Here is a 12,360-nt window from a genome sequence, read left to right on the forward strand (position 1 = left end):
TAGGTAGATTCTAGTCAATGAATTATCTCATTTCTTTTTCTGCCTTTTAACCAATTGGAAAGTAATGTATGTCCCTCTATTTTTCTTTTTCTTCCCTTCTTCCTTCCTATATTTCCCTTCCTTCCTTCTTTCCTTCCTTCCTTCCTTCCTTCCTTCCTTCCTTCCTTCCTTCCTTCCTTCCTTCCCCTTTTCTTCTTTTTCTTTCAAAAACTATGTTTCATTAGCTAAAATAAATTATCAGGATTTTTTTTTAGAAATGCTGCATCCTATAGTGCCCTGTTGCATATCCATAATAAATATATGCACATTAAAATCTAATATTCCTGAGGTGACAAAATTTATCTCACTTTATTTAACCCAGCATTCTCCAAACAGACACTACCTGAGCATTGTCATTATATAATGTCAACTTATAACTAAAGATGATTCAAGAAATGCATGCGTGGACTCTGATCAGAGAACTCTAAAGATAATTTGCTAATGAAAATGCCTGAACAAATAGCAGCATGTGTTTCTAAATGTTTTGTAAGGAGAAAAGCATATGTGTGTGTGTGTGTGATTAGACAGCTTTCTATTACCTATTTTAATGAAGACACAAAAACAGTTAAGGCACTTCTTATGTACTTTTTAATATAAGGTGTCATCTGTTAATATAGTAAAAGTTATTGTATTTATTACTTTACCTATTTTCACTAACTGTTAGATAATTATACACTGATTTTATCTGGAAAAATTCTTGTATTTGCATGTACATGTGTATGTTCCTATAGATTTGTCTGCATGTATCTATATATAAATTCACATTGAAGTTTACCTATGATAAAGTAGTAAAGATAAAAATGCTGAAGCTTGTATATACACATAAAGGCTATAAAAGATTGGAAGAAAGCTGAGGTTGCAGGCTGCTGCTTTGAGCTGTGGAGGTGTTAGTTATATAAATAATGTTGAAAGATTTCTCCTTTTATACAAATAAAAGGATCAGTGATGCTGGAGGTTCCTGGTACCAGAGCCATAATATAACAAGGCCAGGACTGACGGGTTGATATCAATGCCCTTTTACCAATTAAAACCAGAGCAATGTGGATGGACCAGAAAGATCAAATGATGTTATTCAAAGGGCATTAGTGTAAGCCTGGAATGCAAAGGGCAGGAGCCATGAAGATCAAGGCTGCTGTCTTCTGACCAGCCTGTCTGCTGCTGCCTTTTTGAGGCAACCCAGGTCTGTACAGAACTAAGTCTCCTCTAGGTGACCTTGCAAGAGGGCTAGCACAGTCACTTAGACTTGGTTGTCTTCATTTTAGACTACAGTTGGGCAAATATTTAGGAAATTTACTTATTAAGAGACCAGAGTTTTAGGACAAAATTAATGTACATAAAATATATTTTATGTACCCATTGCCACTTAATTGATTTATCACAATGCAAAATTATATTTCTTCTCAAGTTACTATTATTACTCTCTGGCTTGTGAAAATGACAGGTCGTATAGTCTAGTTTGATTATACCTAGAAAAGCAGGCAGGAGTTTAAGAGACAGAGGAAAGAACTTTACATTAATAATATTGTCCTTATGGAACATATCTCTAGATACGCTATTCCTTTGATATGGTATTACTATGATATGATATGGTATGCTATTATATGATATGATAACAAACATTTATTATCTCATAGTCTTTACGGGTTAGAGATTCAAGAGTAACTTAGCTGGGCCCTGGCCAGTGTTTCTCAGTGGTTAGAGTGTTGGCCCTCAGACCAAAGGGTCGTGGGTTCAATTCCCAGGTGAGGGCACGTAGCTTAGTTGCAGGTTCAAGCCTTGGCCTTGGTCAGGCATGTGTGGGAGGCAACCAGTAAATTGCCTCTTTCACATCAATGTTTCTCTCTCTCTCTCTCCCCACTCCTCCATCCCTTCCACTCTTTCTCTAAAAGATCAATGAAAAAAATATCCTCCAGTGAGGATTTTAAAAAAGTACAAAATGGTAGTTACAAAATTGTCATGGGGATTCAAAGTACAATACAGGGAATATAGTTAATAATCCTATATAATAAAAGGCTAATATGCAAATTGCCCCCTCAACCAGGAGTTCGACATAGTTCAACAGGGAGTTCGACCATGGGGTGGGGTTGGCAGCCATCCGACCGCAGCCCCTACCCCTGGCCTTCCCCCTCCAATTGCCCCCCCATTGGGGGTAGGGACAGCCCACCAACTGCCTGCGGCCCCTCCCCTTGACCAGCCCAGCCTGATTGGCCCTGATCGGGGTGGGCCGGCCGGACCCCACCCATCACAAATTCCTGCACCAAGTCTCTAGTATTCTAATAACTATATATGGTGTCATATGGATATGAGATTTATTGGGATGATCACTTAGTGAGTTATGTAATGTCTAATCACTGGGGTGTACACCTAAAACTAATACAATATTTTATGTCAACTGTAATTGAAAAATAAAAAAGATTAAATAAAAAAAAAAGACATGAAAGTTGACTTACTTCTTCCAGAATAAACAATATAATAGAGAGTGAGAGAGGGCACCCAAGACAGAAACCATAGACTTCTTATAACCTAATTTCAGAAATGACTACCCATCACTTCTCCTTTTAGTCTATTAATCAGAAATGAGTCAATTTAAGTATATCTCACAGTCAAAAGGACAGAATTATACAAGAGTTTGAATACCGGTGAGGACCATTGGGGCCATCATAGTGGCTGTCTACTACATAAGAGGAATTAAGTAGGACCTCAAAAAGTTAAATGATTTGATCATTAGAACCCAGATCCCTTGACAAGTCGGCATTCAAGTGTCTATTTCTAGAAATAAAGTATGGCTGCTTAACATTTTCAGACAGTGATTTTGGGGAATGATCTTAAAACTAATTGTTATAAGTAATATCTAATAAGTGGAGAATATGGGAAGAATTGGGCATGATGAACACAAGACATGATTCTTTGAATTTATTATAGTGAAAATTATAAGTTTTCTAAATGTTAACAACAAATGCAATTTTTAAATTCTTTGCTGCATGGTATAATACAGTGATATCCGTATTCTATAAATAGTGGTAATTGAATGTATGCTGACATCTTTGGTACTGACATCAATGGTTCAAAATTCCCCCATCAGGAGTCAAATCGATATTTTGGAAATAGACACTGTATCACCGCAACAGACACTGAGTTCATCACCTTTACTGTATTTTGAGAGAGCATCTGGTTCAATTCCAGGTATTTCCAATGCAAGAATTTCTTGTAATTACAGAACCAATGTCATAAAAATACTCTTAGAAGTCATTTGGTCTAGTGGTCATCACATTCATTTTTTTAGTGCCTGTTCTGGGGAAAGAGTAGGCTAGTCAGAGTGAATAGGAAATGCAAAAACCCTGAAGTAGAAGCATAATTAGCAAGTTTGTGCATGTAGCAAAGATGCCCCGAAGCCAGCTAGAACAAAGCAAGCAAGAGGAGATCGGGAAGGATGAGATCAGAGAGATAGTAAGGAGAGGGGGCACCTCACTTAGGGGTGATACGAGGTACCATATGGGGCAGATGGTATGGGGGGTAAGAATACCATCAAGGAGTCACGAGCACAGAAGTGACCCGGTTTTACTTATCTTTTTAAAAAGGATTATTCCAGCTGCTCTGTTGAGAACAGACTGTAAGATAACAAAAGGGACCATTTGGAAGGTTATTGCAATAGCACAGGTGGAAAATGATAATGGTTTTGAACATGGTGATTAGCTGTGAGGATAGTAGGAAATATCAGACTTTTGAAACTAGAAGCAGGAAGACTTGTGTCAGCTATGGGCTGAGTAAAAGAGAGGAATAAAGGTGTTTCATTATTTTAGTAGCGAAGTCTTTTCTTCAATTAAAACACGTTTAGCAAGTAGGAGCAAAGTGATTGAAGCAGGGGTATTGTTCTCATACCCCTCACGCAAGACACCTTTTTGCCCCTGATGTCACTCTGAGGACCTATAGTTTCTGTGTTTGAAAAGCACTTGTAGTAGGTTCACATTTCTCAATCTACATATGTCCTTTTAAAACTATATTCTTAGTTTGAATTTAGTTTCAAACTTTCATTCCAAGTGATTGTCAAAAATATACTGTAATCTTATTCAACCTCAGATGAACCGTGATTTTAGGTTATAATCAGGTAGTTGAGAACCTTCTACAACTTTTTTTTTATTATTGTTTAAAGTGTTACATATAATATTACACATGTCTCCTTTTTCCCCGGCCACTCCCACCACCGGCACAGACACTGGGGATGGTGAAACACATTCCCTCACCATCCCCAGTGTCTGTGTCCATTAGTTATGCTTACATGCATGCATACGAGTCCTTTGGTTGATCTCTTAAACACCCCGCCTGACCCACCGCCACCCCGCCTTCCCACCGAGGTTTGCAGTCTGTTTGATGCTTCTCTGTCTCTAGATCTGTTTTGTTCATCAGTTTATGTTGTTCATTATATTCCACAAATGAGTGAGATCATGCGATATTTATCTTTCTCTGACTGGCTTATTTCGCTTAGCATAATGCTCTCCAGTTCCATCCATGCTGTTGCATATCATAAGAGTTCTTTCTTTTTTACAGCAGTGTAGTATTCCATTGTGTAGATGTACCACTCTTTTTTAATCCATTCATCCACTTAGGTTGTTTTCAAATCTTAGCTATTGTAAATGGTGCTGCTATGAACATAGGGGTGCATATGTCCTTTCTGATTGGTGTTTATGGTTTCTTGGGATATATTCCTAGAAGTGGGACTACTGGGTCAAATGGGAGTTCCATTTTTAATTTTTTTAAGGAAACTCCATACTGTTTTCCACAGTGGCTGCACCAGTCTGCATTCCCACCAGCAGTGCACCAGGGTTCCTTTTTCTCTGCATCTTCCCCAGCACTTGTCGTTTGTTGATTGGTTGATGATATCACATCTGATAGGTGTGAGATGGTATCTCATTGTCATTTTGATTTGCATCTCTTGGATGATTAGTGACTTAGAGCATGTTTTCATATGTCTCTTGGCCTTCAGTATGCCCACTTTTAAAAGACGTCTATATAAGTCCTTTGCCCATTTTTTGATTGGTTTGTTTATCTTCTTTTTATTAAGATGTATAAATTCCCTATACATTTTGGAGATTAGGCCCTTATTGGATATAACATTGGAAAATATGTTCTCCCATGCAGTGGGCTTTCTTGTTGTTTTGTTGATGGTTTCTTTTGCTGTGCAGGGCTTTTTATTTTGATGTAGTCCCATTTGTTTATTTTCTCCTTAGTTTCCATTGCCCTAGGAGCTGTATCGGTAAAGATATTGCTATGACATATGTCTGATATTTTGCTGCCTATGGAGTCTTTTAAGATTTTTATGATTTCTCATCTTACGTTTAAGTCCTTTATCCATTTTGAGTATGGTGTAGTTTCTTTCTTTTTTTTTTTTTTTTTGCATGCATCTGTCCAATATTCCCAACACCATATATTGAAGAGACTGTCTTGACTCCATTGTATGCTCTTACCTCCTTTGTCAAATATTAATTGAGCATCATGGCTTGGGTCGATTTTTGGGTTCTCAGTTCTGTTACACTGGTCAGTATGTCTGTTCTTGTGCCAGTACCAGGCAGTTTTGAGAATTGTGGCTTTGTAGTATAGCTTGATATCTGGTATTGTGATCCCTCCAACTTTGTTCTTCTTTCTCAAGATTGCTACAGCTGTTTGGGGTCTTTTTTTTATTCCATATGAATTGGTGGAGAGTTTGTTCTAGGTCTGTGAAATATTCCATTGGTATCTTAATGGGGATTGCACAGACATAGCGTCTGACTGTGAAAAGGAGGTCCGCAGGACTGCTGGCAGCAGGGGATTCTAGATCTGGGTCCACAGCCACGAAAGACTGAGCAGCGGGGGCAGCCTGGACAGCTGCCCAGGCCATGCTGTACCGGCGGGGGGGAGAGGGGGGAGCCTCACAGTGGCGCAGATCTTTCGCCGCTTTTTGGTCTTTGCTTTTGTTTGCTGAACCTAGTTCATAGGACCTTTCAAATACAGACACTCACCCATGGCTGAGGGGCAGGTGGAGGTGCAGACTTGTGGAGTCTGGGGAGAGAAGAGGGTCCAGGAGAGGTAGCCATGAGTCTGGCTCTGAGTCATACCTGACCCACAGGACCTGGGCAGCTATTTTATCCTGAAGAGATAGCCCCTCCCTGCAGTCTTCAGGCAACAAATACAGCCACACCCAGGCTACACCCTGAGTGGTACAAAGGATAAAAAAAAATCTGAATTAGTCCCTGAGAGTCCAGAGGGACTGGCCTAAAGAGAGGCCTTCAGTCCCAGCAACAGGAAACTGAGAAGCAGCAGACAGTACGGAAGAGTGGGATCTTAAACCTGCCAAAGGAACGACACTTCACTTTTTTATTTTTATTTTACTTTATTATTTTGTTATCTCTTTTTTCTTTATTTTCCTTTTTTTGTTTGTTGCTTTATTTTCTATTTCTTTTCACATTATTTTTCCATCATTCTATTTTATTTTATTTGCTACCTTTTATTTATTTTTATTTTTATACCATTTTTCAAATCAATTTTTTGTAAATTTATGATTATTATTATTTTCTTCTCGTTTTCTTTCTTCTTATACACTCATCCCCTTTCTACTTCCTCTATACTGAACTGAGGTCCTCCCCATATTCATCCAATTCTTAACCTTATTTTATGTATATAAGTTCAGCCTCTACAGATTCTGCCCCAACCCTCTTTGCTGGGAGTTTGGAGTTTATCTTCCTTTTGTTAAGTTGCATGAGTTCCCTGTAAATGTTGGAGATTAAACCTTATCAGTGATAACATTGGCAAATATGTTCTCCCATGCAGTGGACTTTCTTGTTTTGTTGATGGTTTCTTTTGCTGTGCAAAAGCTTTTTATTCTGATGTAGTCCCATTTGTTTATTTTCTCTCTAGTTTCCATTGCCCTAGAAGTGGTATCAGTGAAGCAATTGCTTCACCATATGTTTGAGATTTTGCTGCCTGTGGATTCCTCTAGTATTTTTATGGTTTCCTATCTTATGTTTAAGTCCTATATCCATTTTGAGTTTATTTTTGTGTATGGTGTAAGTTGGTGGCCTAGTTTCATTTTTTTTTTTTTTGCATGTATCTGTCCAATTTTTCCAACACCATTTATTGAAGAGACTGTCTTGACTCCATTGTATGTTCTTGCCTCCTTTATCAAATATTAATTGAGCATAGTGGTTTGGGTCAATTTCTGGGTTTTCTATTCTATTCCATTGACCTATATGTCTGTTCTTGTGCCAGTACCAGGCTGTTTTGAGAACAGTGGATTTGTAATACAGCATGATATCTGGTATTGAGATCCCACCTACTTTGTTCTTCTTTTTCAGGATTGCTGCAGCTATTCAGGGTCTTTTTTTATTCCAGATAAATTTTTGGAGAGTTCGTTCTAGGTCTGTGAAATATGCCTTTGGTATTTTAATGGGGAGTGCATTGAATCTACAGATTGCTTTGGGTAGTATGGACATTTTAATTATGTTGATTCTACCAACCCATGAACACAGTATGTTCTTTCATCTGTTTATGTCTCCCTCTATCTCTTTTTTCAGTGTCCTGTAGTTTTCCACGTATAGGTCTTTTACCTCCTTAGTTAAGTTTATTCCTAGGTATCTTAATTTTTTTGGTGCTATGGTAAATGGGATTGCTTTTGTAGTCTCTCTTTCTGTAAGTTCTCTATTGGTGTATAGAAATGCCATAGATTTCTTGGCATTAATTTTTTATCCTGCTACATTGCCGAATTAATTTATTAAGTCTAATAATTTTTTGATGGAGTCTTTAGGATTTTCTATGTACAGTATCATGTCATCTGCAAATAAGGACAGTTTCCTCAAAAAACTAAAAATGGAACTTCCATTTGATCCACTTCTAGGAATATATCCCAAGAAACTAGAAACACCAATCAGGAAGGATATGTGCACCCTTATGTTCACAGCAGCACAATTCACCATAGCTAAGATTTGGAAACAGCCTAAGTGTCCATCAGCAGATGGATTAAAACTGTGGTACATCTATACAATGGAATACTACACTGCGGTAAAGAAGAAGGAATTCTTACCATTTGCAACAGCATGGATGGAACTGGAGAGCATTATGCTAAGTAAAATAAGCCAGTCAGAGAAAGATGAATACCACATGATCTCACTCATTTATGGAATATAATGAACAACATAAACTGATGAACAAAAACAGATCCAGAGACAGAGAAACATCGATCAGACCGTCAAACCTCAGAGGGAAGGTAGGGGAGGGTGGGGGTAAGGGGGAAAGATCAACTAAAGGATGTGTATGCATGCATATATGCCTAACCAATGGACACAGACACCAGGGGAGTGAGGGCATAAGTAGGGGGAGGATTTGGGGGGGGGGAGGAAGAGGGGATAAGAACACATATGTAATACCTTAATCAATAAAGAAAAAGCAATTTTTAAAGTATTACATAAGTCTCCTTTTTCCACCATTGACCTCTCCCCAGCCTCCTCTACCCCCTAGCACATGCTCTCCTCCATACCCCCCAGTCTGTGTCAATTGGTTATGCTCATATGCATGCACACAAGTCCTTTGGTTGATCTCTTACTCCTCACCTCCCGCCTTCCCTCATAGGTTGGACAGTCTCTTCGATGCTTCAATGACTCTGGTTCTATTTTTGTTCATCAGTTTATGTTATTCATGATATTCCACTAATGAGTGAGATCTTGTGATATTTATCTTTCTCTGACTGACTTATTTTGCTTAGCATAATGCTCTCCAGTTTCATCCATGCTGTCGCAAATGGTAAGAATTTCTTCATTTTTACAGCAGCAGAGTATTCCATTGTATAGATGAGATACCATCTCACACCTGTCAAAATGGCTATCATCAACAAATCAACAAACAACACGAGCTGGCGAGGATGCGGAGAAAAAGGAACCCTCGTGCACTGCTGTTGGTGCAGCCACTGTGGAAAATAGTATGGCATTTCCTCAAAAAACTAAAAATGAAACTTCCATTTGACCTAGTAATCCCACTTCTAGGAATATATCCCAAGAAAGCAGAAACACCAATCAGAAAAGATATATGTTTATAGCAGCACAATTTATAATAGCTAAAATTTGGAAACAGCCGAAATGCCCATCAGCAGATGAGTGGATTAGGAAATCTTTATATAAGTTAATATTGCTATAACCACAATGATTTCAGAGATCTATTCAATCCCCAAAATTATAGCAGTTTTATAAGTTATGGGATATAGTAAAATCTATCCACCACCTTACACTGAGTTTCAGAAGCTTAATTGTGCAGAACCGTGACATTCTTTAAATTGGTGGCATGTTGGGATAATTAAAGATTTATACAGTTCCATTTATGAAATGACTATTAACCAATAGAGATCAATTAGTAAAATGCTTTGTTTCAAAATATAGATTAATACTAAGGTAAAGCTAGAGGACCCAAGATATAGGACATTGAAAGAAAATTACTCATTTTGTAAATATGAAAAAATAATCTAAGGATAAAACTAAAATTATATTCATAGAAATTCCTAAATTCTTACTTATGAGTATATTTAATTTTGTTCAAAATGTTTTCTTGATCCTCTTTGAATCTACAAAATAGAAAAAAAAATGTTAAATTAAGCAACTGAATTTCCCTATTATGAATAACTTTGCTAACTACCTACTAAAGAACAACTTGATTAAAAGGTAAAGAAAAGTTAACTATTTCAAATTCATTTACTTATTCATATGTTCATTTATTTGACAAATTTTTGTTTTAGAATCCGCTATTGCTTAGGTCATATTTTATCTGGGCTAAAGTAGTAAACAGTACAAAGTATCTGGACACAGAAAAGCTTAGAATCTAATTAGGGAGCTACTTATTTTTTTAAAATATATTTTTATTGATTTCAGGGAGAACGGAAGAGGGAGAGAAAGATAGAAACATCGATGATGAGAGAGAATCATTGATTGGCTGCCTCCTGCATGCCCCCTACTGGGGATCAAGCCAGCAACCTGGGCATGTGTCCTGACTGGGAATTTAACTGTGACCTCCTGGTTCATAGGTCAATGCTCAACCACTCAGCCATACAGGCTGGGTTAATTAGGGATTCATTTAATTAAATCTTTAAGAAATTATTTTAAAATATAAAGTGGTTTTGAAATATGTAAAAAAACAACAACAAATAAAATGGGTGAGCAGATAGCAGATAGAATATGAAAGGTGGTAGCGGGGTGGGGAGGGGGGTGGGGAGGGCTGCTATTTCAAATGTGGTAGGGCTGGTTTCCTAAAGAAGAACTTAAGTCAGGGATTAATGTTCAAAAGACTTATTTAGGAAGTGTTGTCAGCAGAAGGGAAAGACTCAAAGTGGATAAAGCAGAAGTAGAAATTATGCATTGGCCGGTTTGGCTCAGTGGATAGAGCGTCGGCCTGCGGACTCAAGGGTCCCAGGTTCGATTCCGGTCAAGGGCATGTACCTTGGTTGTGGGCACATCCCCAGTAGGGAGTGTGTAGGAGGCAGCTGATTGATGTTTCTCTCTCATCAATGTTTCTAACTCTCTCTCCTTCTCCCTTCCTCTCTGTAAAAAAATCAATAAAATATATATATATAAAAGAAAGAAAGAAGTAGAAATCATGATGAATATGTGGTCTCAGCCAAAGACTAGCTTTGGTCTGATCCCATGGGAAAGCTGGACAACAGCAACTCACCCACAAACATGGCTTCATGTCCTTGCCAGTCAGTGAATGGCTACTGATTTTTTATTGACTATCTCAATGAGAGGCTAGATTTTCAGAGCTTCCTTCTGGACTTTCCTTCTGGCTCTTACTCCAAGGTCAAGGAAGAAATGTAATGGTTGTGCCAATAGCTAAATATATCCATTTAGGTGCCAGAGAAATGAGCATAGTCTGGGTCAAAGTGGGTCCAGGGGACCCCCTGTAAGATGGACCTGAGCTCTTTTTATTACCTGGTCATATGCATACTTCCTCTAACAGGGGAGACGTGACAACACCTTGGATCCCAAATATCAGTATCTACAGAGACCCTGCATCCACAAGTCCCCTAAGGATCTATTATTCCCTTTTCCCTAGGCCAGTGGTCGGCAAACTCATTAGTCAACAGAGCCAAATATCAACAGTACAACGACTGAAATTTCTTTTGAGAGCCAAACTTTTTAAACTTAAATTTCTTCTAACGCCACTTCTTCAAAATAGACTCGCCCAGGCCGTGGTATTTTGTGGAAGAGCCACACTCAAGGGGCCAAAGAGCCGCATGTGGCTCACGAGTTACCCAAAGAAATGACCATAGGTCCTCTAAGGGAGGAACAGGTAGATTACGACTGTTCAAGCCATGATTGCTGGGTCTTAGAGTTGGCTCATGTCTGGCAACTAAGCAAGCGATCATGACTTTCCAGGTGAACGCCACTTCTGCTTGCCCGTTTGTGATCTTCCAGTTATGTATTAAGTAGTCATCTGGTAGCTGCTTGTCTATCTTGTTCCAAGAAGGATAGATGCCTTCTCATCTCATCAAAAGCCACATGCCATCTAAATTTATTTTCAAGAATTTTATGTTCCACCAATGCTACATAATTAATATTACTAAATGATGTTCATGTGACCATTTTATTTCAACATACCACTTAATATTTTTTAAATAGAAAATTACTTTCTTTAATGAAAAATGAACATCTAGGCGTAATGTTACGCACTCTGCTAGGCGTAGGGTTGATTTAGAACTAGAAGGGTTGCATTTGATTTCTGAGGCAGTTTTGGAGGGCCAGAGACAAATTCTCTCAGTCTTAGTGTTCCCAGTCTTTACTATGAAAAGAAAATATTTGCTCTACATTACTTATTTGTTTTGAATTTTAAATTAAATATATAGGGTGTCCCAGAAAATGTATATACACACTTTGAATAATGATAAAGGTAGTGTTTATTAAAATGCATTTCATTTTCAAAATTCAGCCATCTGCTGTTAAAGTTTGTATACACTTTTTGGAACATTCTGTATTTTTTGAAAAACATAAAAGCCCTGTGTACATACATTTACATAATTACCTTCAGTTGAACAGATGTCTCCAGTGTGTTCTATTTTAGAATATATATGTTTATATACATATTAATACATAAATGACAACATAAGTTAGAACATTAAAATAATTTGTTCTATTGATAATTTTCTGCTAATAACCATTTTGTTAGCTCATAGAAGAATGTTACTTTTTACCCACTTTTTAAAATGTGCTCTACTGTTTGGTCCTAAAATAAGAACCTTTTTTAGTTGAAATTTAAAACTGGCCTTTCCAATACATGGCGTTTCTTGCTTCCGAAAAGGCCTCCTTGTAAAAACTACAA

This window comes from Cnephaeus nilssonii (genome assembly GCF_951640355.1).
Source record: "Cnephaeus nilssonii genome assembly, chromosome: 1".
Classification (NCBI taxonomy): domain Eukaryota; kingdom Metazoa; phylum Chordata; class Mammalia; order Chiroptera; family Vespertilionidae; genus Cnephaeus; species Cnephaeus nilssonii.